Raw genomic sequence first — 16,313 nt, 5'->3', positions numbered from 1 at the left:
TGCAGGCAAATTTTGAAGCTTTGTTTCATTTAATTATATCTTGTACAAATCAAGAAATTTTCTTGGTTTGGCAGATTGTCAAATGCACTTTTGTAATATGAGGAAATGGCAAAATATAGCTGAATTTCAGTGTTCTAGTTGGTCTCACAGAATGATAAACCACGTAGTTTATTCATATTGTAAAATGGACTGACATTTCAGAATGCAGAACTATTTCGCAATTGTAAGGAGCTGCCTCTGGGAATGTGAAAGTATGCAATAGTGCTAGGTCTCAGGTTTTCTGATTCAAGCCTACTGACGATCAGCTACCACCTCTGTATTTATTGCTCCTGCTGTGTTAGAAACTGCTGGTTAGATGTAGTTACACCTGGCAAAGGCATGACACCATAAAACCTGAGACAAGCAAATCTGAAGGGACTGACAAAGACACACCAAGGATGACAAAATATTATAGGTGCAATTGCAAAGGGTTGCAGCAGGATCTTAATCACAGGAGGGCAGACTGCAATGACATCATGCAATAGTCTTGTGGGTTTGCAAGAGGGAGGGGAAGAGTTGTACTGTGCCCAGAAGCTCAATCAAATTAAGAGAGAATAATGAAGTGATTGTGGGCCTGGCAGAACAGTGGCCAGCAGGACAGCATTGCTCATATACAATTCATGTCCCCATATCACAACTCTCCCTTGTTTTACTTCTACTTTGCAAAATCCTGATGGCTGAAATGTTTACCTGCCTTCTTTTCCATGGTCATAACCTTCCAACTTTCCCATTTCTGTTTACACAATACATGCCTGTTTTGAGCAGCCCTGAGGTTCAAAGAAGGAAGAAAACATGTAGTCATTGCATGTTTTGTCGTCATCCACCAGCTTGATCCTGGCAGTACATCTACAGACGAGTGGAGCTTAAAGGCAGGATGTGCATATGGTAAATCATCAAGTGTATGTATTGTTTCTCAAGATGGCAATGAGATTGTGGCTCAGACTTAGTTGATTTTTAAGTTTGTAGGGATGGTTTGGGGGACAGAGAGGGAGTTAGAATTCAGAATAGTGGTTAAGGAATGAGAGGGAGTTAGGGGTTATGTTCAAAGTACAGCGATGTAGATGAGTGGTGAAGGACATCTGCTGTCCAGTACCCGAGACCAGGATTGAACTTGGATCGCTGGAGTTGTGAGTCAGTTGCACTACTAAGAAGGATGACTTAACAGAAGCTGATCAAGCTACCAACATATTTTTGAGATGTGGAAGCAAACTGAAGCACTCTCGGTGGAAAGCTAAACGGTGCAAGCTCCACACCGTCAAGACCCAAGGTCCCTTGAGTTATAAGGCAATAGCAATGACATTTTTTTTACTATAGGCACTGATTAAACTCCTAATACTTTGTTTATTTAATGTTATTTTTACCTATAATTTTCTTAAGTTGACTTGCTCCACTTAATAGTTTGCTCAAATTTATTTTGTGAAGCAAAGTCATGAGTTGACCACTTCCTTCTACAAAAAAATTATGGTTAACTTGTGCAATAATTATTTTGAAATACTTAAAGGCTGAATCATTGCAATTGTGCTGAAGCAAGATGGTCCTACACTCATGCCCATTTAGGAAAAGACCATTATACAATCAGTGGTCACTTTATTAGGTACCTCCTGTGGTTAATAAAGTAGCCACTGAGTGTACGTTCATGGTTTTCCTCTGCTATAGCCCAATCCACTTCAAAGTTCAATGTATCATCCATTCAGAGATGCTTTTCTGCACACCACTTTTCTCACGCATGGTCATTTGAGCTACTGTGGCCTTCATGTTGCTATAGCCTATAGCCTATCAACTTCTGCACATGAAGGTTGTAATGTGTGGTTCTTTGAGTTACTGTCGTCTTCCTGTCAGCGTTAACCAGTCTGGCCATGCTCTTCTGATCTCTCTCACTAATGAGGCATTTTTGCCCACGGAAGTGCCAGTCACTGGATTTTTTTTGGGGGGGGGTGTTGAATGATTCTCTGTGAACATTAGAGGCTGTTGTGTGTGAAAATCCCAGGAGATCAGCAGTTTCTGAGATACTCAAACCATCCTGTCTGGCACCAACAATCATTTCACAGTCAAAGTCACTTAGATCACATTTCTTCCCTATTCTGATATTTGGTCTGAACAACAACTGAACCTCTTGACCATTCAGAATGTTTTTATGCATTGAGTTGCTGCTACGTGATTGGGTGATCAGAAATTTGCATCAACAAGCAGGTGTACTTAATAAAGTGGCCACTGAGTGTAAGTTATTATTTTAGATATTATTCATCTATTGATGAAATATCTATCAATATTATGTAAATTGATAACTTGATTCATGGTCGTGTTTACCATTTTAATAAATATAAGCTGCCATAACCTTTCATGTCACTTGAAGTAAATGGACTCTTTCTAGTCTTGGAGAGAAAATGAAACATTTTCATTTTGAAACTTCAGTTAGGCAGCTCTAGAGTGTTGCAATATATAGAAGCTAAATTGTAAGTTGAAAGCACTGATTTGTTGAAATTTTTCAAGAATATTAAAGTAATTTGCTACCTCATTACTGCTATTCAGAATCAGAATTAGGTTTAATATCACTGGCATATGTCATAAAATTTGTTGCTATGTGGCAGCAGTATGTTGCATTATATAATGGTAAGGACTATAAATTACAATAAGTATATATAAATTGCATAATAAATTAAATAAGCAGGGCAAAAATAGAGATACCAGGTACTGATGTAGGGTTCGTAAGTTTATTATCCATTCAGAAATATTATGCCGGAGAGGAGGAAGTTATTCCTGAAATGTTGAGCCTTTTGAAGGTGTCCTGGATGCTGGGGAGGTTAGTGCCCATAATTTGGATGGCAGAGTTAAAAGTTTTTTTTTTAACAGCTTTTTCAATCCTGTGCATTGGCCCCTCCATTCCAGACAATGATGTAGTCAATTAGAATGTTCTCCACAGTAATCTGTAGAAATTTGTGAGTGTCTTTGGTGCCATACCAATTCTCTTCCAAGTCCTAATGAAGTTAAGCCACCGCTGTGCCTTCTTTATAACTGCATCAGTATGTTGGGCTCAAGAGAGACTGTCAGTGATGTTGACATCCAAGAACTTGAAACTTCTTATCCTTTCCACTTCTGATCTCTCAATGAGGATTGGAGTGTGTTCCCTGGACTTCCCCTTCCAAAGTCCACAATTAATTCCTCGGTCTTACTGAAATTCAGTGCAAATTTGATGTTGATTTATCTCCCTCGTCACCATTGAAATTCTGCCAACAGCAGTTATGTCATCAGCAAATTGATAGATGGCATTTGAGCCAACTGTATGGCATTTTCATAAGAGAAGACATTCAACTATAGCGATAATGAATGATGCAGATTATTTACAACTCATAATTATAAATAAAAATTGTCCATATCTGTCAATTCAAAGCCAACCTTAAAGCTAGCATCACAAGTTCAGATTATAATGCTGCAGCCTGCATGTAGATGAGAAAGGAGCCAAACATTGTTATTGGATGATGTGAAGTTATTGAGGGAGTTATTGGATGAAAACCATGTTATCAATTGTGTGCCCAAGGTCAAAATGGGGTGAAGAAAATATTTATATTATGGAGACAGTGACAGAAAATTGTATTGCTGATTATAGCAATTTGGTGTCAAAGGTTAGAAACTTGACTCTAGGTGGCATCATCAGCAAGGTTTAGTAAAGATGTGTTGGCGCGTGGCCAAGTGGTTAAGGCATCGGTCTAGTGATCTGAAGGTTGCTAGTTCAAGCCTCAGCTGAGGCAGCGTGTTGTGCCCTTGAGCAAGGCACTTAACCACACATTGATCTGCGACGACACTGGTGCCAAGCTGTATCGGCCCTAGTGCCCTTCTCCTGGACAACATTGGAGGCATGGAGAGGGGAGACTTGCAGTATGGGCAACTGCCAGTCTTCCATACAACCTTGCCCAGGCCTGCGCCCTAGAAACCTTCCAAGGCGCAAATCCATGGTCTCACGAGACTAACGGATGCCTATTAGTATAGATTTTAAGAAGAGTGTTTATGAGTATTGTTTTGAACTTTAAGGCCTTCATAGACTACGTGATAAAAACTAAGGAAAATAGAAAACTAAGGTAATATGGGTGGTTAGAGCTTAATAGAAAGCGCTTGACATCCGTGGTAGTATGTGTCTTGACCTTGATGAACTTGGAGATAATGGGAGACATTAATTTAAGACCAAAAATCAAATACAGAATGGGAGTAGGTCTGAGAAGACACAGCTTAATTAGCAAAGAATAATCCCTGTTTTACAGATAAAAAAAATCAATTTTTTCAACAGTTTTTAGAAAGAAGGAAGATGGATATAAAGGGAAATACTAATGCAGAAAAGTAGTTTGCAGTTACATTTACTCAAATGACTTTGGACAAGATGATTATTTTTGTTAAGTAGAATGCAATATTTTCTGGGCATCTGTGGTAGTGGATGCCTAAACTACTTATCTGCAGTTATGAGCATATTTATTAACACTTAAGCAAAGAAGATGACTTCCATCTATAGGATTAATTAGATTGACTGAGAGTTGAGGTTTTAGCATTTATATGGATATCAAAAGATATGATTAAGTAAGTTATCAACAGTACATTAATAACTGCAATGTACAGACCATCTGGCCGTACTCCTCCTCCTGGCTTACAAGCAGAAACTGAAGCAGGAGGTCGCTATGTCAAAAGTGGTGTTGCGTTGAACGGAGGAAACGGATGAGGTCCTCCGTGACTGCTTTGAGTCGGTGGACTGGTTAGCATTCAAGGATTCGGCAGCTAACCTCGATGAGTATGCCTCAGCTGTCACGGACTTTATCTGGAAATGCACAGACAACTGAGTGTCTCGCAAGATGATCCAGGTATTCCCTAACCGGAAACCTTGGATAAATTATGAGATCAAGTCCCTTTTGAAGGCCAGAGCTGTGGCTTTTAGATCCGGGGATACCAGTTGCTACACAGAATCCAGGCGTGAACTCCAGAAAGCCATTAAGGGCGCCAACAGGCAATATCGAGTCAAGTTGGAAACCCAGGCTAACCAAAGGGATGCCAGTAGACTATGGCAGGGTCTAAATGAGATCACTGGGCGCAAAGAAAAGGCTGGGAATATCAATAACTCTGGCGCTTCTCTTCCTGACGAACTTAACGTATTCTACCCAAGATCTGAACAGAAGAGGAGCGTCCCGCTCCCTCCGGATGAACTGGACCTGATAGCATGGAGATTCATCGTCACCGAGGAGGACGTTAGAAGGGCCTTCCTGGAGATAAATCCAAGGAAGGCAACGGGCCCAGATGGCGTCTCGGGACGGGTTCTCCGGGCCTGTGCAAGCGAGCTAGCTGGAGTGTTTGCTGACATCTTCAACTGCTCCTTGCTTCAGTCTAAGATCCCCTCGTGTTTTAAGAAGGCAACGATAATCCCGTTGCCGAAGAAGAGCAAGATGGCATGCCTGAATGACTATCGACCTGTGGCTCTGACATCAATTGTTATGAAGTGCTTCGAGCGATTAGTTATGGCACACATCAACCACAGCCTACCAGTCAACCTCGACGCTTTGCAATTTGCCTATCGGAACAACAGGTCAACAGCAGATGCCATCTCTCTGGCCCTACATTCGTCCTTAGGACACCTGGAGAATAAAGGTACATATGTAAGGCTCCTTTTCATTGACTAAAGCTCTGCCTTTAATACCATCGTTCCAAATAAACTGATTCCTAAGCTCCAGAAACTGGGCCTTAGCACTCAGATCTGCAGCTGGATCTTCAACTTCCTCACAGAAAGGACCCAGGCTGTAAAAATAGGGGACAAGTTCTCCTCTACAATCAGTCTGAGCACCGGTGCCCCACAAGGCTGTGTACTCAGCCCCCTGCTGTACTTACTGTACACCCATGAGTGTGTAGCCAAGTTTCCATCGAACTCAATATATAAGTTTGCTGATGACACCACAATTGTAGGCCATATCTCAAGTAATGATGAGTTTGAGTACACAGAGGAAATTAAGAACCTGGTGGCATGGTACGAAGACAATAACCTATCCCTCAACGTCAGCAAGACAAAGGAATTGGTTGTTGACTTCAGAAGGAGTAGTGGACCACACGACCCCATTTACATCGGTGGTGTGCAAGTGGAACAGGTCAAAAGCTTTAAGTTCCTTGGGGTCAATATCACAAATGACCTGACTTGGTCCAACCCACCAGAGTCCACTGACAAGAAGGCCCACCAGTGCTTTTACTCCCTGAGAAAACTAAAGAAATTTAGCCTGTCCCCTAAAACCCTCACTAATTTTTATAGATGCACCGTAGAAAGCATTCTTCTAGGGTGCATCACAACCAGGTATGGAAGTTGTCCTGTCCAAGACCGGAAGAAGCTGCAGAAGATCATGAATACAGCCCAGCAAATCACACAAACCAATCTTCCGTCCTTGGGCTCACTTTACACTGCATGCTGTCAGAGCAGTGCTGCCAGGATAATCAAGGACACGACCCACCCAGCCAACACACCTTTTGTCCCTCTTCCGTCCAGGAGAAGGCTCAGGAGCTTGAATACTCTTATGGCCAGATTTGGGAACAGCTTCTTTCCAACTGTGATAAGGCTGCTGAATGGATCCCGACCCGGATCTGGGCCGTACCCTCCAAATATCCGGATCTGCCTCTCGGTTTTTTTGCACCACCTTACTTTCCCTTTTCTATTTTCTATTTATGATTTATAATATATATTTTTAATATTTATTATCGATTTGTACTCCAGGGAGCGCGAAGCACAGAATCAAATATCGCTGTGATGATTGTATGCTCTTGTATCAATTGTTCAGCAACAATAAAGTATAAAGTATAATAGTAGGTTTATGGTTAGGGTTAGCATGGTGAATGAAATTAAAGTCTAGTCATGGAGTATTAATGTTTGGTTATATGTGATAGGGAAGGATTTTCTCAGAAGCAAATACGGAAGAAAAAGATGAATAGCATTGACAGTGATGAAGGATTTATAAGGTCACTGGAGAGTTTGAAGAAGGATATTGTTTTGAAATGGTTTAGTGAACTTATATGAAGGGAGAAGTGCACAGTACATAAGGTAATGGGTCAAAGCATAAAGGGAGATGAGATAAAGATTGAAATCATTGAAGTTGAGAAGAAACTAAGTAACGGAACAAGTGAAGATGCTGCAGGGAAAAACATCAAGTTGTTGCTCGGGGCAACCAATTGGAAATAAGGACAGGCACAATCTGGATGAAGAGGGAGCACCAGCAGATTGGGAGGAAAGTTTGAAGTGTGCCTTGCTGAAAGATGCACTCCTTGCAATAAAAATTTTACTTATGATTTGAAGAAAAGTTAATTTCTGTAGCAGTGGTATGTTTTTAATTTGGGCAGATAGAATAATTGACGGAAAAAAGTTGCAAAAATAGCTTATGTTGATATCACTAATGTTGCTGCTGATGTCTGTATGGAGTTTGTATGTTCTCTCGTGACCACATGAGTTTCCTCGCGGTGTTATACATTCTCTCGTGCCCACGTGAGTTTCCTTGCGGTGTTGTATGTTCTCTCGTGACCACGCGAGTTCCCTCGCAGTGTTGTACGTTCTCTCGTGACCACGCGAGTTTCCTCGCGGTATTGTACGTTCTCTCGTGACCACGTGAGTTTCCTCACGGTGTTGTACGTTCTCTCGTGACCACGCGAGTTCCCTCACGGTGTTATGGTTTCCTCCCACATTCCAAAGACATACAGGACCAGATGAGCCGAAGGGCCTGTTTCTATGCTGCAGGTTTCTATGTCTGTATTCGATGGGACTAGACAATTTAAATGGTTTGGCACAGACTAGATGGACCAAAGGGACAGTTTCTGTGCTGTAGCTTTCTATAACTTTAGTATATGGACAGGCTAAGTTGGCACCAGAGGCACTGCAATACTTGTGGGCTGTCCTGAGCACACCCTGGGACTGTGTTGGTCATTGACACCAACAATGTATTTCACAGTATGCTTCAATGTTTCGATGTATATGGGGCAAATAAAGCTAATCTTTGTAAAACACTGGAATTTCACCTTTAATAAGTCAACTACGGTGGTAAACTTTGAGGTAGGTTAACATTCAGACAACTCAACTCTGATAATGGATAACAATAATTGTGTCACTGTTTAGCTTGCTGAAAGCAATAATACTTAAGCAATGATTTATTTTCAGAAGAGTAAGGAATACACAGCTAGCAGAGAACAAAGATTCAAATTTCACTCTAGCAGCTTGAGCTGTGAACTCATCAATGCTGCGTGACTGGACACACCAGACTACAAATGAGCAACTTAGTAGAAGCATAGCTGTCAGTTCGATTGTTTGCTCAGGAGCCACAGGATTAGCTGAAGTCCAGGGGGAGATAAATATGTAGTATTTATTCCTTCATTAACATCTACTTCTGAAAATCTGCAGACCATGCAATGCCCAAATTAGGGGTGCAATCTTTGCCTGCTTGACTTTGGAATTAGCTGATAAAGATACAAAAGATACTTGGTATTTGCAATTTCTTTATTTTTCATATTTCCAAAATTACTTCCTAATTTACAACAAATACAAAATAAGCCTCTGAATGTTAAATGGCTCCTTTATGAAATTAATTTATGTTTGTGTAATTTATGTAAATATTTATTTATTTATTAATTCATGTTTGACCAATCTATTGGAGTTTTTCTAGGAGGTTACCAGGAAAGTGGATGAAGGGAAAGCAGTGGATATTGTCTACATGGACTTCAGTAAGGCCTTTGACAAGGTCCCGCATGGGAGGTTAGTTAGGAAAATTCAGTCGCTAGGTATACATACAGAGGTGGTAAATTGGATTAGACATTGGCTCAACGGAAGAAACCAAAGAGTGGTAGTAGAGAATTGCTTCTCAGAGTGTAGGCCTGTGACTAGTGGTGTGCCACAGGGATCAGTGTTATTTGTCATCTATATCAATGATCTGGATGATAATGTGGTAAATTGGATCAGCAAATTTGCTGATGATACAAAGATTGGAGGTGTAGTAGACAGTGAGGAAGGTTTTCAGAGCCTGCAGAGGGACTTGGACCAGCTGGAAAAACGGGCTGAAAAATGGCAGATGGAGTTTAATACAGACAAGTGTGAGGTATTGCATGTTATGATGAGGTTGTATAAGGCATTGGTGAGGCCGAATCTGGAGTATTGTGTTCAGTTTTGGTCACCAAATTACAGGAAGGATATAAGTAAGGTTGAAAGAGTGCAGAGAAGGTTTACAAGGATGTTGCCGGGACTTGAGAAACTCGGTTTCAGAGAAAGGTTGAATAGGTTAGGACTTTATTCCCTGGAGCGTAGAAGAATGAGGGGAGATTTGATAGAGGTATATAAAATTATGATGGGTATAGATAGAGTGAATGCAAGCAGGCTTTTTCCACTGAGGCAAGGGGAGAAAAAAACCAGAGGACATGGGTTAACAGTGAGGGGGGAAAAGTTTAAAGGGAACATTAGGGGGGGCTTCTTCACACAGAGGGTGGTGGGAGTATGGAATGAGCTGCCAGATGAGGTGGTGAATGTGGGGTCTTTTTTAACATTTAAGAATAAATTGGACAGATACATGGATGGGAGGTGTATGGAGGGATATGGTCCGTGTGCAGGTCAGTGGGACTAGGCAGAAAATGGTTCAGCACAGCCAAGAAGGGCCAAAAGGCCTGTTTCTGTGCTGTAGTTTTTCTATGGTTTGACAAATATCATTTTATCGCAAAGCACTATATTTATTAATGATTAAGATTATATAAACATACTTTAATCTGTAAAAACTATATAAGGTGATGGATTGGCAATACTATCCAATCTCCTTGATGAGTGCCTCAAGGCTTAAAACCAGGCTCATTGATGGGCTTTATTTCAGTGAGCATTGTGAGCTGCAGGCACTATAAGCTCACTGCGGAGACAGGAAACATAACGACTGTGCAGGAGTGAACAGGACATAATAATATAAAATGCTGAAGCAATGTAGAAGACAGTGCCTGGACAAATAGGCAGGCATAGAAAGCATATTCATGTTTAGCATGAAACTGTAAGAATAATTTTCTTTTAAACAACCTGCAGCAGCCTTTAAGGACCACTGAATAGACTGCACTATGCCTGGTAGCAATGGATGAATCTTGGACAGAATTCAATTCTGATCATTTGTGACTTTAAATTACTTTGGATTCCTTCAATGTTTAGAGGATCCCATATGATTAATAGCAAACAAGCTTCAACTTGTAATAATTGAAGGTTTAGTTTGCCATTGTGAAGATTCTGATGAGCAAAATGGCAGGTGAAGGAATGTGATGAGGAAGTGTTACATGCTCAATCTAAACCTTTAGGAGAAAGTAATCCGATGAAACTTTGATAATTCATTACCTCATTTTTCTAAAATACTGAGGATTTAATATGTGGCTCATCAGAGCTCAATTCCCTACACTGGGGCTCTAGTTTCCATGATTTCGTTAAACCTTTTAATTCACCGAACTTACTGTACACTTTATTAAACTACTGTTTAATATTTATTGATTATACTACTCAATAACATCTTTAAAATAAACTAATGTGCATTGGGTATTGGTAGGAATCCAGTTCATTAGTCTGAAAAATCTGCCAGTTCTTAGCGGGTGTCAGATGATCAAAGATTTACTGTGAATTGGGTGTCTTTAAGAAATGTATTGTCAATGGTAACCTGACAATGGAGTTCACCAGTGAACACTCTTCAATAAAAGATGTTCTATTTTAGCTCTACTTCAGTTTGATTGCCTTGGTTTGTAGCACTTCATAAGAAACCCACAGAGAGAACTCCGGTATTAAGAATGTGATGTTTGTAGTTACAAGAGTAGGAAGACAAAAATTCAGTCTGAGAAATTTGAAGAACAGAGCTTTCTGTATTGGAGAAAATAAAATAAAAATGACAGATGCTGGAAATGGGAGATAAAAAATAGAACATGCTGAAAATACCCAGCAAGTCAGGCAACATCTGTGGACAGTGTAACAGTAACAAAATGGTGCCAAGCTCCGGTGAAGTTGCAACTCTGATTTAGATGTTTTTTTTATGTTCATAGGCATGGTTTTAGGGAGAGAGAGAGGACTTAGACTTCAGGTTAGAATTTAGGGGATGGGGTGTGGGGGAATTAGAAGTCAGACTGGAGTTGAAGTTTCTGCTCTGTGTTCGAAGGCTAAGGACACCCATGGTTGGATGTCAACTATCGAGCTGGCAGATCAGCATAGACAAGGGCTGGTGCGCCTTTCCCCCAGAGTCAGTGATTTGTTGGTGGGTTCTGGAGTCAGAGTTCCATGCGGGTAGGAGGAACGACATCTGACAACCACCTGGATTTGTGAATTGTTGGGACCAGAGTTTGCGGTCTAATGTTCAGGATCCTGTCAGCAATGCCTCCAGAGTTTGAGGCCTAGTGCTCGGTGATTGGCGGGCCCTAAGTTGATTCTGAGAATCGAGTCAGAAGTCTGGAAGTCATGGTCTGTTGGCTGGAGCCCCAAGTCTGCAAATCTATGTGAATCTACTGGGAAGTTGAAGTGCAATGTCAGTGAGCTCAAGTACAAGCCTGATCCACTGGAGGCTAGAGACCAAACTACTACTACGTCGACTCAGGCCTAGGGGGCCGGCGTCGGGCACGATGACGGACTCTCCACTTCTCCCGCTCCCTCATCAGTGTGCTCAGTTCATGTCTCAGCACGTGGACAGGCCAACTAGGGGGAATGCCTTACTAGATCTAGTACTAGGTAATGAACCGGGTCAGGTCACAGATCTCTCAGTGGGTGAGCATCTTGGGGACAGTGACCACCGCTCCCTGGCCTTTAGCATTATCATGGAAAAGGATAAAATCAGAGAGGACAGGAAAATTTTTAATTGGAGAAGGGCAAATTATGAGGCTATAAGGCTGGAACTTGCGGGTGTGAATTGGGATGATGTTTTTGCAGGGAAATATACTATGGACATGTGGTCGATGTTTAGAGATCTCTTGCAGGATGTTAGGGATAAATTTGTCCCGGTGAGGAAGATAAAGAATGGTAGGGTGAAGGAACCATGGGTGACAAGTGAGGTGGAAAATCTAGTCAAGTGGAAGAAGGCAGCATACATGAGGTTTAGGAAGCAAGGATCAGATGGGTCTATTGAGGAATATAGGGAAGCAAGAAAGGAGCTTAAGAAAGGGCTGAGAAGAGCAAGAAGGGGACATGAGAAGGCCTTGGCGAGTAGGGTAAAGGAAAACCCCAAGGCATTCTTCAATTATGTGAAGAACAAAACGATGACAGGAGTGAAGGTAGGACCGATTAGAGATAAAGGAGGAAAGACGTGCCTGGAGGCTGTGGAAGTGAGCGAGGTCCTCAATGAATACTTCTCTTCGGTGTTCACCAATGAGAGGGAACTTGATGATGGTGAGGACAATATGAGTGAGGTTGATGTTCTGGAGCATGTTGATATTAAGGGAGAGGAGGTGTTGGAGTTGTTAAAATACATTAGGACGGATAAGTCCCTGGGGCCTGATGGAATATTCCCCAGGCTGCTCCATAAGGTGAGGGAAGAGATTGCTGAGCCTCTGGCTAGGATCTGTATGTCCTCGTTGTCCACGGGAATGGTACCGGAGGATTGAAGAGAGATGAATGTTGTCCCCTTGTTCAAAAAAGATAGTGGGGATAGTCCAGGTAATTATAGACCAGTGAGCCTTATGTCTGTGGTGGGAAAGCTGTTGGAAAAGATTCTTAGAGATAGGATCACTGGGCACTTAGAGAATCATGGTCTGATCAGGGACAGTCAGCATGGCTTTGTGAAGGGCAAATCATGTCTAACAAGCCTGATAGAGTTCTTTGAGGAGGTGACCAGGCATATAGATGAGGGTAGTGCAATGGATGTGATCTATATGGATTTTAGTAAGGCATTTGACAAGGTTCCACATGGTAGGCTTATTCAGAAAGTCAGAAGGCATGGCATCCTGGGAAGTTCGGCCAGGTGGATTCAGAATTGGCTTGCCTGCAGAAGGCAGAGGGTAGTGGTGGAGGGAGTACATTCAGATTGGAGGATTGTGACTAGTGGTGTCCCACAAGGATCTGTACTGGGGCATCTACTTTTCATGATTTTTATTAATGTCCTGGATCTGCGGGTAGAGGGGTGGGTTGGCAGGTTTGCAGACGACACAAAGGTTGGTGGTGTTGTAGATAGTGTAGAGGATTGTCGAAGATTGCAGAGAGACATTGATAGGATGCAGAAGTGGGCTGAGAAGTGGCAGATGGAGTTCAACCTGGAGAAGTGTGAGGTGGTACACTTTGGAAGGACAAACTCCAAGGCAGAGTACAAAGTAAATGGCAGGATACTTGGTAGTGTGGAGGAGCAGAGGGATCTGGGGGTACGTGTCCACAGATCCCTGAAAGATGCCTCACGGGTAGATAGGGTAGTTAAGAAAGCTTAGGGGTGTTAGCTTTCATAAGTTGAGGGATAGGGTTTAAGAGTCGCATTGTAATGATGCAGCTCTATAAAACTCTGGTTCGGCCACAATTGGAGTACTGTGTCCAGTTCTGGTCGCCTCACAATAGGAAGGATGTGGAAGCATTGGAAAGGGTACAGAGGAGATTTACCAGGATGCTGCCTGGTTTAGAGAGTATGCATTATGATCAGAGATTAAGGGAGCTAGGGCTTTACTCTTTGGATAGGAGGAGGATAAGAGGAGACATGATAGAAGTGTACAAGTTAGTAAGAGGAATAGATAGAGTGGATAGCCAGCGCCTCTTCCCCAGGGCACCACTGCTCAATACAAGAGGACATGGCTTTAAGGTAAGGGGTGGGAAGTTCAAGAGGGGTATTAGAGGAAGGTTTTTTACTCAGAGAGTGGCTGGTGCGTGGAATGCACTGCCTGAGTCAGTGGTGGAAGCAGATACACTAATGAAGTATAAGAAACTACTAGACAGGTATATGGAGGAATTTAAGGTGGGGGCTTATATGGGAGGCAGGGTTTGAGGGTTGGCACAACATTGTGGGCCAAAGGGCCTGTAATGTGCTGTACTATTCTATGTTCTATGTTCTATCTACATTAGCTGTGCCGCTGTCTTCTAGGAGCGTGTTGACCATAGTCCTGGGAGGGCGTCCAGGCCCTAGAGACCATAGGAAATGGCTTGTCCTGGGGGCTAGAGGACTGTGTATGGGAGGGAGAAACAGGGCTTGTTTTGTTTCCCTGGTCCTCACCTACCACCCCACCAGCCTCCGCGTCCAACATATTATTCTCCGTAACTTCCGCCACCTCCAACGGGATCCCACCACTAAGCACATCTTTCCCTCCCTGCCTCTCTCTGCATTCTGCAGGGATCACACCCTACACAACTCCCTTGTCCATTCGTCCCCCCCATCCCTCCCCACTGATCTCCCTCCTGGCACTTATCCGTGTAAGTGGAACAAGTGCTACACATGTCCTTACACTTCCTCCCTTACCACCATTCAGGGCCCCAAACAGTCCTTCCAGGTGAGGCAAAACTTCACCTGTGAGTCGACTGGGGTGATATACTGCGTCCGGTGCTCCCGATGTGGACTTTTATATATTGGCGAGACCCGACGCAGACTGGGAGACCGCTTTGCTGAACATCTACGCTCTGTCCGCCAGAGAAAGCAGGATCTCCCAGTGGCCACACATTTTAATTCCACATCCCATTCCCATTCTGACATGTCTATCCACGGCCTCCTCTGCTGTAAAGATGAAGCCACACTCAGGTTGGAGGAACAACACCTTATATTCCGTCTGGGTAGCCTCCAACCTGATGGCATGAACATCGACTTCTCTAACTTCCGCTAGGCCCCACCTCCCCCTTGTACCCCAACTGTTACTTATTTTTATACACACATTCTTTCTCTCACTCTCCTTTTTCTCCCTCTGTCCCTCTGAATATACCTCTTGCCCATCCTCTGGGTCCCCCCCCCCCGTCTTTCTTCCCGGACCTCCTGTCCCGTGATCCTCTCGTATCCCCTTTTGCCAATCACCTGTCCAGCTCTTGGCTCCATCCATCCCCCTCCTGTCTTCTCCTATCATTTTGGATCTCCCCCTCCCCCTCCAACTTTCAAATCCCTTACTCACTCTTCCTTCAGTTAGTCCTGACGAAGGGTCTCGGCCTGAAACGTCGACTGCACCTCTTCCTAGAGATGCTGCCTGGTCTGCTGCGTTCACCAGCAACTTTGATGTGTGTTGCTTGTTTTGTTGCTGCTGTTTTGTCACTTGTGTTCTGCCAAGCATTGTGGGCATGCTATGCTGGCACTGGAATTTGTTGTGACACTTGTGGGCAGCCCCAGAATACCTCAGGTGTGTTGTTTGTTAACATAACTGACAATTTACTGAATGTTTGAAGCACATGTGATAAATAAACAAATCTTGATTCTTGAAATGTCTGACTTCAAAGACTCCATTTCAGAACTGGAAAAAGAAGAAAAATAACATCATTTTAAGTTACAGATATAGTAGTGAAGAGAAATACATAGGAGACAGCAATAGCTAGAGACCATATTGTGAACTCTGAATGCAATTCTCTAGATTGGAGGAAATTTTAGCGAAATGCTACTTTACCTGGAAAGTTCATTTGGCTCCCTGGATGGTGGGAAGGTAAGAGGTGTAAGGACAGGTGTGGCACCCCCTTGTGGTTGCAAGGAAAATATCATGATTTGTAGAGTGGTTGGTAGGGATGGAAGAATGGATCAGAGAACTAGAAAGGGAAAAATCCTTTTGAAATGCTGAAAGAGGTGGTGAGGGAAGATGCGAATAATGGTGAATTTATAGTGGAACCGCTGTATCATAAACACAAAAGGTCTTGAGCAACACTTACAAAATGCTGGAGGAACTCAGCAAGTCAAGCACAGACTATGGATATATCCCTCCATGGAAACAGAAGAGCTGGGAAAATGGGGTGTAGTTCTAACAAGTGGCATGATAGGAAGAGGTATGGTCAAGATCTTTTTGGTAGTATGTGGGGCTCTACTGGATGTTTGTGATTAGCTTATTTTCTGAAGTGATATTGGACAAATTAAGAAAAGGAAGGGAAGGGTCCGATTTGGATAATGTAAAGATGGGAACCGGGTGGAGATTATTGGCAAAAGTAAAGAAAGTTTTCAAGTTCTACAAGAATCCAGAAAGCAGCATCAATGCAATTGCTGATGTACTGAGAAAAAAGTTAAGGGCGTGGGCCAAACGGACTGTAAAGAAAAACGTTACACATGTCCTACAAAAAAAAATCAGGCATAGCTTAGCCCCATGTGAATCTCTGTTACTGCACCCTTGATGTGGAAAAAGTGAATGCAGTTGAAGGAAATCTTGTTTAGCAT

Source organism: Mobula birostris, chromosome 1, assembly GCF_030028105.1.
Source record: "Mobula birostris isolate sMobBir1 chromosome 1, sMobBir1.hap1, whole genome shotgun sequence".
Lineage (NCBI taxonomy): Eukaryota > Metazoa > Chordata > Chondrichthyes > Myliobatiformes > Myliobatidae > Mobula > Mobula birostris.
The sequence above is the reverse complement of the archived record's forward strand: the minus strand, read 5'-3'. Positions refer to the sequence as shown.